This window comes from Tenrec ecaudatus, chromosome 9 (genome assembly GCF_050624435.1).
Source record: "Tenrec ecaudatus isolate mTenEca1 chromosome 9, mTenEca1.hap1, whole genome shotgun sequence".
In the NCBI taxonomy this organism is placed as follows: domain Eukaryota; kingdom Metazoa; phylum Chordata; class Mammalia; order Afrosoricida; family Tenrecidae; genus Tenrec; species Tenrec ecaudatus.
The window spans coordinates 124,113,376-124,126,097 of record NC_134538.1 but is presented as its reverse complement, the minus strand read 5'-3'; the positions used below and the strand labels follow the sequence as shown (position 1 = coordinate 124,126,097).

Below are 12,722 nucleotides of genomic sequence, written 5' to 3'. Positions count from 1 at the left end.
CCCATTCAGTGAGCAGCCAAGTGCCTGTGTTGTACGACCACGGGTCCTTGCATTCCACTGGACCACTGATGAAAGCCAGTGCCCACTGTTGTGGGGACCATTTATAGGGAAATGGCGGACAGCACAATAAGCTGGGCATGAAAAGAGGAAATTCTAAGATTTCTTTACTTTCAGGACAGGGAGAGAGTCACTAGAAAGACTCTCCTCCATGCACAATGACTTGTTGAATTTCAGTGGGCTCCTGTGTTAGGCAGCGTTCTCTAGACCAGCAAAACCACGACACTTGTGACAGTGGAAACAGAACAGGATAAGTTATATAGCAAAGAGGACCAGAACAGCCAATTAGTCCAAGCAACGGTACAGAAAGCTCAATCCAACTCACTTCGGTGGGTTAACGAATTTCCTGAAGGTCCTTCCACGATGGGCCGGCAGGTCAGACAGCAAGATTCCGATGGCTGAGAGGGTGGAAAGCAAGGTTGAAGTGTCCAATGACAGGCTGCTAGAGTCCCAGGAGCAGCAGGCAACAGGAGGCTCCCATCCAAAGGACTGGAGGTCAGATGACAAACCAGATGTAGGATGCAGCTCTGGAGAAGCAGCTGAGGACACTCCCTTGCAGTTGATTGGCTGCTGATAACAGAGGGTAAACACCTTAGCTGCAGTGGTGGGCTTCCTGGAAGGTGCATAGAGATAATCCTATCACAGAGAGCCTTGTGATCCCTTCTGCATATGAATGCAGCTCCAATCCTATTGATTGAGTCACTCCTCACGTAATCCATCATGTGATTCTCTAATTCAAAATGGCCAATGTCCATCCATTTCAGCTTACTCTTAGAATAACTGTATTCATGCATTCCATTTCATTTTTGACCACTTCCAGTGTTCCTAAATTCATACTTCACACTTTCCACGTTCCCAATACGAGAAGCTTTTTGCAGCTGTTTCTCCTACTCTTGAGTCCTGCCCATCACTCTTCCAGTGCGGGAGCAACGGATGTCACAATAGATGGGGCGTCTATTCCCCCAAACTGACCCTAACTTCATGTTGCCACTGAAACAGGTCATATGACATCTTGCCTCAGTTTGCTCTTTGTGCATGAGGTCGAACACCGTTGTTATGTAACTGGTTCCCCTTCATGTAGATGCTTGTTCTGTATCTTTGCCTAGATTCCTTTGTGGCGTGCTTACTGCTGCATATCATCCTATTGAGCCTATTGACTAGCCACTTCTCGGTCTTGGCAGCCTGCACACGTCGTGGAGAATCTGCTCCTGGTCCATCACCGAGCACAGCACCAGGGCGCCGATGACCACAGCCACAGAGCCATCTGCCCCCTGGTGCACGTTCTCCCAAGGGAGACCACGAAGCCCTCCAACTGCAGGTGACGGTTCTTAGTGATGCTCTACATCAAGAACTTCTCAAAGTTGTGATAGGGGTCCACTGAGGTCACCCTGAATCAGGGCGGGTAGAACTTGAAGTTGGCCCCCGTGTCATAGCCCAGTTCCAGCAGCGACGGCTTCCCAGATGTGCCGGCAAACTCCTGCATTCGACTGCACAGTTCCCGCTTCCTGCTCTTTCTGCCCATTGTACATGGCAGTGAACCTCACCATGAAGTGGGGAAAGAACTGTTTGCACATTCTGCTCCAGAGACCCAGGAAGTGCAGCAGGTACACGGGGAATGCCAGGATGCCAACAAGCAGATGAGAAGGAAGACGGCAATCTCCATCACGCAGGTCAGGTCACTCCCTACAGGAGAACCTTCCTCTTGTCTTCTGGGCACCAACTCTCAGACTCACGTAGCTGAGCCACCAGGATTGTTTTTATACTATCCAGGTAGATCCTGCTGATCACGAGAGGGTTACATTTTCCCTTCCCGAATTAGTCCAGAAGGTCCATACCAAGCGGTATCATCTAAAACTTTATCTCAGATCCTGGCGAATAGTGTCACCATGCAGTAGTATATTATAGGAAACATCTTAGAACCACTCAGAGGACGCTTTGCTGAGGCCTACATCATCCAACACCTGGATGATCCTTTAATCGTTGCACCTCACAATGAAATAGTGTAACAAACCTATGTACACATGAGTGAGGCCACCTCTCAATTAATGATTGCTCCTGGTGAAATTCAGACAAGCGCCCTTCATACTGGACCACAGACACAGTAACTTCATATTAGAAAAAAATCACGTAAAAACGTTAAGTGGTTTTCACAAGCTGCTGGGAGGTATACATTGGATTCCACCTTTGCTGGGACATCCCCACGGAAGAGCTCAAACCCTTGATTGACACATTAAAAGGGGACCCACAGCTAAATGATTTATTGGAGAGAGAGAGAGAGAGAGAGAGAGAGAGAGAGAGAGACAGACAGAGAGAGAGAGAGAGAGAACTATTGATGACCTCAAAGTTTTTGGTGAGTGGGAGGCTGTTTATTGGGATAGGCAACCCAGGCAGAGGAAAAGATTTTTCAAGAAATCAGAAGTCTGTTTAGGACAGGTAAATTTTGAACCGACTATGAGACATCTTGTAAGAAATTCAGGGAGGGAAATGACTCACTTAGTGCCAAAATCTGTAGGTAGGTCCGCCCGCAGGATTCCGGAGGGTCGAGGTGATTCAAAGCAAGGTTGATGAGTAAAGTGGCGGCGGCGGCTAGAGAGTCCGAGGAACTGCAGGCAGGGTCCAAAGAACTGGAGGTTTGAGGACGAACCAGATGGAGGATCCAGCCTGGGAATAACTGCTGAGGGAACTCCCTTGCAGTTGATTGGCTGCTGATAACAGAGGGAAAACTCTACCTTAGCTGCAGTGGTGGGTTTCCTGGAAGATGGATAGAGATAATCCTATCACAGAGAGCCTTGTGCTTCCTGAGGGAGTCAGGGTGATCCCTTCTGCATAGGAATGCAGCTCCAATCCTATTGATTGAGTCACTCCTCACGTAATCCTTCATGTGATTCTCTAATTCAAAATGGCCAATGTCCATCCATTTCAGCTTACTCTTAGGATACCTATGTTCATGCATTCCATTTCATTTTTGACCACTTCCAGTGTTCCTAAATTCATACTTCACACTTTCCAAGTTCCCATGACGAGAAGCTTTTTGCAGCTGTTTCTCCTACTCTTGAGTCCTGCCCATCACTCTTCCAGTGCGGGAGCAACGGATGTCGGAATAGATGGGGCGTCTATTCCCCCAAACTGACCCCAACTTCATGTTGCCACTGAAACAGGTCATATGACATCTTGCCTCAGTTTGCTCTTTGTGCATGAGGTCGAACACCGTTGTTATGTAACTGGTTCCCCTTCATGTAGATGCTTGTTCTGTATCTTTGCCTGGATTCCTTTGTGCTGTGCTTAATGATGAATAGCATCCTATTGAGCCTATTGCCTAGCCACTTCTTGGCCTTGGCAGCCTGCACACGTGGTGGAGAATCTGCTCCTGGTCCATCACCGAGCACAGCACCAGGGCGCCGATGACCACAGCCACAGAGCCATCTGCCCCCTGGTGCACGTTCTCCCCAGGGAGACCATGAAGCTCTCCAACTGCAGCTGGTGGTTCTCTGCACAGCTCTTCATCAAGAAGTTCTCAAAGTTGGGTTTGGGATCAACACAGGTCACCCTGCATCCGGGTGGGTAGATCTTGAAGTTGGCCCCCATGTCATAGCCCAGTTCCAACAGGGAGAGCTTCCCAGATATGCCTGCAAAGTCCTGCAGGCTGCTGCAAAGCACCCGCTTTCTCCTCGCCGTTGCTCTTTGTGCATCACAGTGAACCTCACCATGAAGTGGGGGAAAGAACTGTTTGCACATTCTGCTCCAGAGACCCAGGAAGTGCAGCAGGTACAAGGGGAATGCCAGGATGCCAACAAGCAGCCTGAGAAGGAAGATGGAAACTCCATCACGCCGGTCTGGTCACTCCCTACAGGAGAACCTTCCTCTTGTCTTCTGGGCGCCAACTCTCAGACTCACGTAGCTGAGCCACCAGGATTGTGTTTATACTATCCAGTTAGATCCTGCTGATCACGAGAGGGTTACATTCACCGTTTCTGAATTAGACCAGAAGGTCCATACCAAGCGGTATCATCTAAAACTTTATCTCAGATCCTGGTGAATAGCGCCACCATGCAGGAGTACATTATAGGAAACGTCTTAGAACCACTCAGAGGATGCTTTGCTGAGGCCTACATCATCCACTCCCTGTAGGATCCCTTAATCGTTGCACCTCACAATGAAATAGTGTAATAAACCTATGTACACATGAGTGAGGCCACCTCTCAATTTATGATTGCTCCTGGTCAAGTTCAGACACGCGGCCCTCATACTGGACCACAGGCACAGTAACTTGTTATTAGAAAAACCGTGTAAAAACATTAACTGGTTTTCACAAGTTGCTGGGAGGTATAAATTGGATTCCACCTTTGCTGGGGCTTCCCCACAGAAGAGCTCAAACCCTTGATAGACACATTAAACGGGACCCACACTACATAGTCCTAGAGCGCAAACCCCACGGCTCGCTGTCAGTTTCAGTTTGTAGAAGGAAGCACCAGCCAAGGAAAGGCTTATCGCAGGACCCCAGCTATGAGTATTCACCTGGACATTTTTCACACACCTATCACCCCCACGGCTCTGTTAGCCCAGGAAGATAAACCTTCGAGAGTGGAGACATCTAGGCAATATGGGCTTCAACGTGGTTGGTCCTATTGGGAGCAAATAGCACAGGTGGTCATCAGAGGCCAGCATGGCGGTGAACCACTCAGTGGGAACAACCCGTCCATCATAATTCTACCTTACACCCCCACTCAGATAAAAAGGGCTTGGGAATTTTCTATAGATCTTTAGAGAGTGTTAGCGGAATTTTGTGGGAAGTTAGCTCGCCATTATTCTCTCGGGAAGCTTGGTCATTCCTACAACCAACTGCATGGGTCATTACCAAAGTCTCATGCCATAAGGGGCTCGAGGGAGCCCCTCATTACTTACAGACGGCTCCGGGGACAGCAGAGCAGCCCACTGGGGCCCCTCCCTCAATCCTTCCAAACTGATTATGGCTGTGCTCAGAAACCGAATATTCACTCGCATTCTGTTCTTCAAAATGTAAGGCAGGCTGTGAACACAACCAGTTACTCGGCGTTTAATGTGCAAGTGTTTGGTCATGGAAACAGCAAAGCCATTGGGAAGTAATTCTTCACCTTGCAAACTCAAATAGCATCCTACCGCCATTCTTTCTTCATCAGCACACTAGGGCACGCACGCGTGTGCCGGCGTCCATTTCTAAGGGAAATAGCAATGCAGACGGGGTAACCCAGAATGCATTTGTGGGAAACCGAGGACTGGGAAGAGAGTGTATGCACACAAATTCTTAATGTTCACAATTTAAGAAGCCTGGGAGGCCAGGATTCTGAGTGGATGGAGGCCTTCACACTTGCGAGTTAGAGATGAGCCCCAATCCCATTTTTATAACTCAGAATAATCCGCACAACATCCTCCCATAATAGTGCTACCTTAAAGTGACCTCTTACAAGCGCACATGCTGAGGACTATGTGGCCGGCACCTTTAACTCTAGGAGCAGACAGCCTGCTAGTGCTCTCCCTGCTCAGGGGACAGTCACTCCCCCTGACCTGTCCCCAGCACTGCTGTTAGCTTACTCCTCCAATGAACTCAGGGACCTCTGGGGTTTGGGTACAGCCCACTCTGTGTGGTTCCCTGTACTGAGGGGGGCTTGAATGCCCCAAGAATCTATAAGTTGATGTTAAGAATACATGTTCTCTCCTTCTGCTCAGACCTTGTTACTGATGCCATGCCGTAGTAAGCACCCCAAAACTTTGTTTGTCTCTCAATTTCTTCCCTTTGATGACCAAACTGTCCCCGAGGGCCCATCGGAGGTCGGGGCTGGACCTCACAGGCATTCAATACTCTTACAGTCTCCAGGGCTGAGCATCCAATTTTACACAACAACGCTGCTAGCCTAAGACCAAGGTATGTCATCTAATTAGGTATAATCTAAACTTAGGGTCAAGCTAGACAGATCGTCAGAGAATGCACTCACTTAGGAAGGGAGCTGATAGAGCTCATTGGTGAGGACACCAGTCAAATGCACTCCGGCGAATATATACCACTCCTATACCGGCATTTCGATGCCTAGGGGCTTGTACACGTCACTATAGTTCTTTCTTGGATTTTTATGGGTGCCAGCTATGACCTGACAATCCACAGAGCACACCAGCAGCCGTTTACTGTCCTGTTTCACTGGGGTGGGCACTTCAATACATCTGAAAATGGACAATAGCCTCACGTACGCCAGCAAAGGGTGTAGGAAGTTTTGTTAAGATTGGAACATTCATCATGTCACAGGTGTCCCTTAAATGCTCAGGGCCAGGCCCTCAATGAACGGGCATTGGGCACACCAAATCCCAATGAGTGAAACGGAAGGGGGAGATCAAAGGTGATTTCCATACACGGAAGTCTTCATTTAGCTTTATCAACACTAAATATTTACTCCCTTACAAAAAAATTCTAACATAATGAGGGTGGAGAAACATTTTTCCACCACCAAAGAGAAAAGCCATCTGGAGAAGATCTGGTGGAAGAATCTGGTGGAAGAATGATGCTGGACGGAGGATGACAGGTTACTCATCTCTAGGGTCTGAGGAGATTTTTACTTCTTTTTGAGATGGTGGAGAAAACAAATGGATTCCCCTTAGGAGGGTGCGACCTCTTGTGGAGAAAGTTGAAGAACAAGGAGGAGATGAGGAAACCATCCAATCTCCAGGATGCTTCTTTCACAGGACACTAACAGCCCAAGGAGAGGGGCTCTTTATTTGTGTTTTCACAGGCACCGGAGATAAATACACGTCAGAAACGTCCAGAAAACCTCACAGATTCATGAGAAAGCAATGTTTCCTAAGAGTTGTAATCATATCTGCCACTGCTGACTGTGTTAGTCAGGGTACTGCAGAGAACCAAATCCACAGAAATTCATGTATAAGAGAGTTTTACATAAAGGTTAAGTGCACACGAAGAACACAATCCAACCCATTGCTGCCCAAGCCCACAAGTCCAACACTAACCCATATGTCCAACACCGATCCATAAAGTCCTTCTCCATCTCACAAAACACGCGGAATGATGCCAAATGCAGGAGGAAAGACAAATGTGTAAGTGAATGTGTAAACATCTCAACGCTGACAGGGTCTCCACACGGCTGCTCTAGCACCCAGGGCTGCATTGGGGTAGGTCCATGTGGCTTCTCCTCAGTGATGTCTTGCAGGAAGTGAGCCTTGCCAGCTGAAGCAGGGAACTGACCAAGGCAGCTGCACCCTGTTCTGACCATCACAGAGCAAATGGCCCGAGAACAAGAAAGTTGAGGCTCACTCAGCCATTTATCTCTTCGTCCTTCTATTAATCCCACATGTGTTTCTTGGCCAGGTGGCACAAAAAACTTTCACTATCTCACTGATGTTGCCTGAGAGGCAATCCAGCAATCTATCAGAACTGGACAATTTATGCAAAAGTGACTGGACGAATACAACATACTGTTGATTTGCTAGAAGATATAAAAATGGACTTTCAACATCAATTGATGCTAAAACGAACTTGAACATTAGAATTTGGGGGCATAATTCCTGATCTGTATAATATCACTATACATAGCTGGACTTTAATTGTAAATCACTTGCAGGGATGTAAGGAACATGTCTCATTGGACATCAATCAGCTGAGAAAGGAAATTTTTACCTCAAGCAGTTTCCATGTGTTAGGTTCTAGTCTGACTGTGCGACTCAGTGTCATTGTTCGTTGCCTGCACCGTCACATGCTGCTTCCATAGAAGGCAAAGTAGTACCGAAACAAGCCACGTCACCCTTTTGAATTTAAAATGTACTCTAAAAGCGGGAAATGTGGGGAACTGGGCACCAGGAGGAGAGTGTATGTGGACAAACTCTTGAATCCTGGGAGGCCGAATTTCGATGGAGGGAGGCCTTCACATTTTTGAGTTGGAGATGAGTCCTAGACACATTCTCCTAATTAAAAACCATCCCCACAAAATCCTCCCATAATAGTGCTACCTTAGTGGAACCCCTTACAAGCACATGGCTGCAGGCAGCCCTTCAGCATGGGAGCAGACATCATGTTTCTATTGTTCTCCCCACTCGGGGGACAGTCAGTTTCCTCTGCCTGCCCCAGTACTACTATTAGCTTTCTCCCCCATCGTGCCCTGGATATCTAGGGCTAAGACACTGTCCAACTTGTTCCTTATGCGATAGACTGTGATGGATGGGGCTTGTTAACCCAAAGACAATATACACCTGCTGGAGGATACTTTCTCCCTCTCTGTTCTTGACTCTGTGAAAGAGGTGAGCGTACTACACTGTTTGCCTGTTTTTTTATTTATCCCATGAAATTGTACAGTCACTCCTTAGGATCATCTCAGTTGTGCGCTGGACCCCACGTTTCATTTCTTGGCCCATTTATCATCCTCTACCAGTGCTTCCTTAGATCTCGTTGTGACCAAACAATTTGTGTTACACGAGGTTTACTTGTGTTTTACTGCTTATGCAAAGGCGTTCATTCGGTTGTGTGGCTCACAAGAAATACGGATAGCTTTGAGAAGAATGGGGATTCCGGAACACTTCATCATGCTCATACAGAACCTAGCTTCCGAGGCAGCTGTGTGAACAGAACAAGAAAATACCACGGGGTTTAACATTGAGGAAGGAGTGTGTGACAGCTGAACCCTCTCACCATGCTTATACAATCTGCGTGCAGAGCAAATCATCACAGAAGTTGCATTCTATGGAAAAGAATGTGGCATCAGGACTGGGGGAAGATGCCTTAACAACCTGCGACAACACAACCTTGCTTCCTGAAGGTGAGGAAGGGAGGCACTTGCTGATGAAGATCAAGTATCACAGAACTTCAGCATTTATTACAACTTACTGTAAAGAAAACCCAAATGCTCACAATTGGGCCAATATGATCAGCGGAAAAATGACGCAACTTGTGAAGGATTTCATCTTGCTTAGATCCACAATCAATGCTCACGGAACAAGAGAAACAGTCAAGATCAATAGAAACAGTTGAGAGAGCACGTGATGCATCGCAGAGACTAAATGTGCCGCGTACAGTGTTGAACAGCAAGGAGGTTACTTTGCGGAGGGAGGTGGGCCTGACCCAAGCCATGGTATTTTCCATGGCCTCACCTGCCTGTGAACGTTGGGCTAGAGCAGGGAAGAGTGAAGAAGAATCGATGTATTTGTTGTGAAGCTGGTGAAGAATATCGAAAGTCCAATGGACTCTGCCGAACAAACATCTGTTTAGGAACAAGTACAGTCAGAATGCTCCTTAGAGACAAGGATGGCAAGACTTCTCATGGGCTTTGTCACATGAATATGTTATCCGCAGAGATCAGACGCTGGAACAGAACACCAAGCTTGATAAAGTCGTGGGCAGCCTATAAAAGGAGGACCCTGAACAAGACGGACTGATGCAGTGACTGCAGCAGTGGGCTCCACTAGCAGCTGAGGGCGGTGCAGGACCGGGGAATGTTTTGTTCTGTGGCCCATTGGGTCGCTGTGAGTTGGAACTAACTTGCCGATACCTAACAACCACGTTTGTTCTCTCTTGCTTTGTTTTTACGTTTAGGGAAAAGTTTTATTGTAATCCAAAAGCAACACAACGGGGCTGGCAATGACTTTCGCAAATCCTTCTGCAGTTATTTTAAAACAGATATCAGCTTCTGCCCGGCAATTAAAACAGTTCAAATGGGAAACTTTCACCGCACAGTAAACTCCGCCCCAACTGATGAATGGTGGCTAAAATCATAGGCCCAGGCCACACCTCTCATGTTACGTGTTCACCACTCACAATTCAGTACAAAAGTTCGTGTTAGAAAGCTCTCATGAAAAATTAAGTAATCAAGCGGCAATATTTTAAGTGCAGCAAGGACTGTCCATGTCATGAGTTACAAGGTTTGAATTTCCTCACATTATAACAAAATCGATAGAGAAGACTTTGCAATTTAGACAATGAACAAATCTGTCCTTTTACACAGGGACAGATGTCACTTCTCTCATCTTTCCCCTCCTCCTTTGTCTGTGTTGACTTCTTCTTGTGTTTCTGTTCTTCGCTTTTTTCCAATTCTGCTCCAGTCCCTGCAGGCTTCTCACGTTTCTTTTTTTTTTTCATTTTATTTTTTCTTATCATTTTATTGTGAGCTCTTACAGATATTGTAACACTCCATATTTCAATTAGATCAAGTATAATTGTTCAAATTCTACCACCATCAGTTTCAATGATCTGTCTTTCTTCTTGAAGTCTTTGATCTCAGCTCCCCTTTATCCCTTCTGTCTTCTTGCCTCCCTCCCAGGAAGCCTTACGTTTATATTATATATTATTATTTGCCATATCTTACACCATCCCATGTATCTGTTCACCTGACATTCTGTTATCCTTATGTTTCTAATGCTTTTCATGTTTCCGTGCTCCTCCGTTTCTCTCTGCATCTTTGTCTTCTTACTGAGTTGACTTTCTGCTGAGCTTGCGCTGCGTCTGTGGCTTTGGGTCTGGCTTCCAGAAGGGCTATGCTTCTACTTGGACTGCTTTGACTGTGACTCCTGGTCCCACCTAACCGACCCACTGTGCCGTGTCCGCACTCTCTTTGCTTCCTCCATCACTTTCTCTTTCAGTTCCTTCACATTGCCCCCTGATGCTTCTTCTTGTACAAATACATTACTTTCCCTGTCATTTTCATTGTAATCTGGATCAAATTTCACTTCATCATTTTCTCTCCTTAAGTCGGAGGAAAATCAAGAGGACTAGCTTAACTAGGGCTTAGGTTTGATAGAATTCTTGTCAATTTGCCCAACAACTCGCTCTCTTTCAATGTGTGTGTCTGGTGGGTTAAGGATATGCAGTAATTTATTGCTACTGGACTATAATCCCTTGATTCTGATACATGCTTGTCATGATCTCTATAGTTTGTATCTACAGACTTTGTCTCTTCACCTTAGCATCTTTAGAATCTGAACTAGCTTCGTGATCATGAAGTTTTCTGTGACTCTAGAGACTTCAATGACTTTTGGGGGGAGGGGTGGGGGTGGAGGGCTGCTGTTCCCATCTGAGGCAAATCCCTTTCATCTGCGGTTTCTCTTTCTGTGGGGATGCAGAATATTTATTCCGCGGAGGATAGTCTTCTTGTTGACTCACTTCTTCCCACCCTGCGCTTGGAACTTGAATAATCTCTGTGGTCTTAGTTGTTTTTTTTTTTTTTTGTCTTTATGGGGCATGAAGTTTTTATGTAAGGAGCCATGAATGGATTCATGGTTACATGAAGTTCTAGTCTATTTAGTCGGTTCAGACAGATTTTTAAATGTCACGTTTTCATTCAGACGGTCTACATGACTCTCTCTCTCTCTGGCTGATGCTACTTTTGCCCTCCCCAGGGTTTCCCTTTGCCAAGATCCAATAATCCCGATCTTTGGTTTGTCCCTTTTCACTAGATGTAGAGCTATTGGAACTTTCAATCTCATGCATTGTTTTATGACTCACTCCTTTGAGTTACTGAATCTGAATTTCCTCTGACATTGGTCACTCGTTTTGTCCTTATACTTGACTCTATTTTCAGTCTTAGTGCCAAACTTTAGTTTGCTTTAAATAATACGACAGGCTTTCCTAGACTTCATGTTGGTTGTGTAGATTTAACATCATCTTCTTCTCCAGATCCAAAGTCATCTTGATCCCTTTTGGGTTGAGGAACCAAATCATATTAATAACATCTTCAGCAGGAGCTCTATTGTCATCCTTAAACTCTCCCACAGTTTCAGTGACAGTCCTTTTGCATCTGGTTTCTGCAGAGGACGGCCACGTGCTGAGCATCTAGGAGTATAATCCACCCCTAGAGGGGAGCTGGATCCTTCAGTTCCACTTACTTCTGCCTGACCTTTCCTTGGACTTTTTCCTGGTTAACTTTCCTGGATGTTGACGTCAGTTCTTCAGAGGGTTCTTTGATATTAGTTATATCCTCTGTACCTCCAATATTGCTCCCCAGTTTTTCTGTTGATCTTGATCGTCTTAGCTGGTGGAATGCCGTCCTTGGCAGGGGTCCTAGCCATCTTTCCATGGTCAGGTTTGGTCACATGCTTTCCCTGTTTCAGTTCTTTCAGTTCACTCTGCTTCAGAATTAGCACGACCCCCACATTTGAAGGGAGTACACAGAAAATGAAAGGAGATCGTCTGTTGTGGGAAAGGAAGTGACCTACCACACCACTTCCAGAAGGAAGACAAGCCAAAGGAAGGAGAAAAAACGACGGAGTGGAGCACACCTGGGTCCACCAAGCTCCGAGGACGATAGCCTGGCTCAAAGGGACCATTCATTGTACAGATAGGACCATACAGCTGCCCACACGGCGGGATGCGACATCCTGCACTGACCGATGGCCCTACACGGGACAGCAATGGAGACACTTGGGGGGATGTGCCACTGAGCTGGCCCCAGTACACTGAAGCAAACAGTGGGGGCATGCAATGGAGCAGCAGGGGAAGCAGAGCATGGGGGTCCCGAGGGAGTATAATGAATGGGCTTTAGGGCCTATCCATCCTTTCATGTTCAGGTCCCACTCTGTGTTTTGCTCACACGCTTTCCCTGTTTCAGTCCTTCTGCTTCAGAAGTTTTCAATGAAAACGATTAAAAATCTTTCTCCACACTTTTTCTTTCGTTTTATATTTTTCTCCCATGTTACCATCTGCT

General features: G+C 46.5%; 2 pseudogenes; both read right to left on the bottom strand.

Moving 5' to 3' along the window:
• Positions 1 to 1,214: 1,214 nt before the first annotated feature.
• LOC142456127 (thiol S-methyltransferase TMT1A pseudogene) lies at positions 1,215 to 1,720 on the bottom strand (annotated as a pseudogene).
• Positions 1,721 to 3,373: 1,653 nt separating this feature from the next.
• Positions 3,374 to 12,087, bottom strand: LOC142456126 (E3 ubiquitin-protein ligase RBBP6-like; annotated as a pseudogene).
• Positions 12,088 to 12,722: the final 635 nt, after the last annotated feature.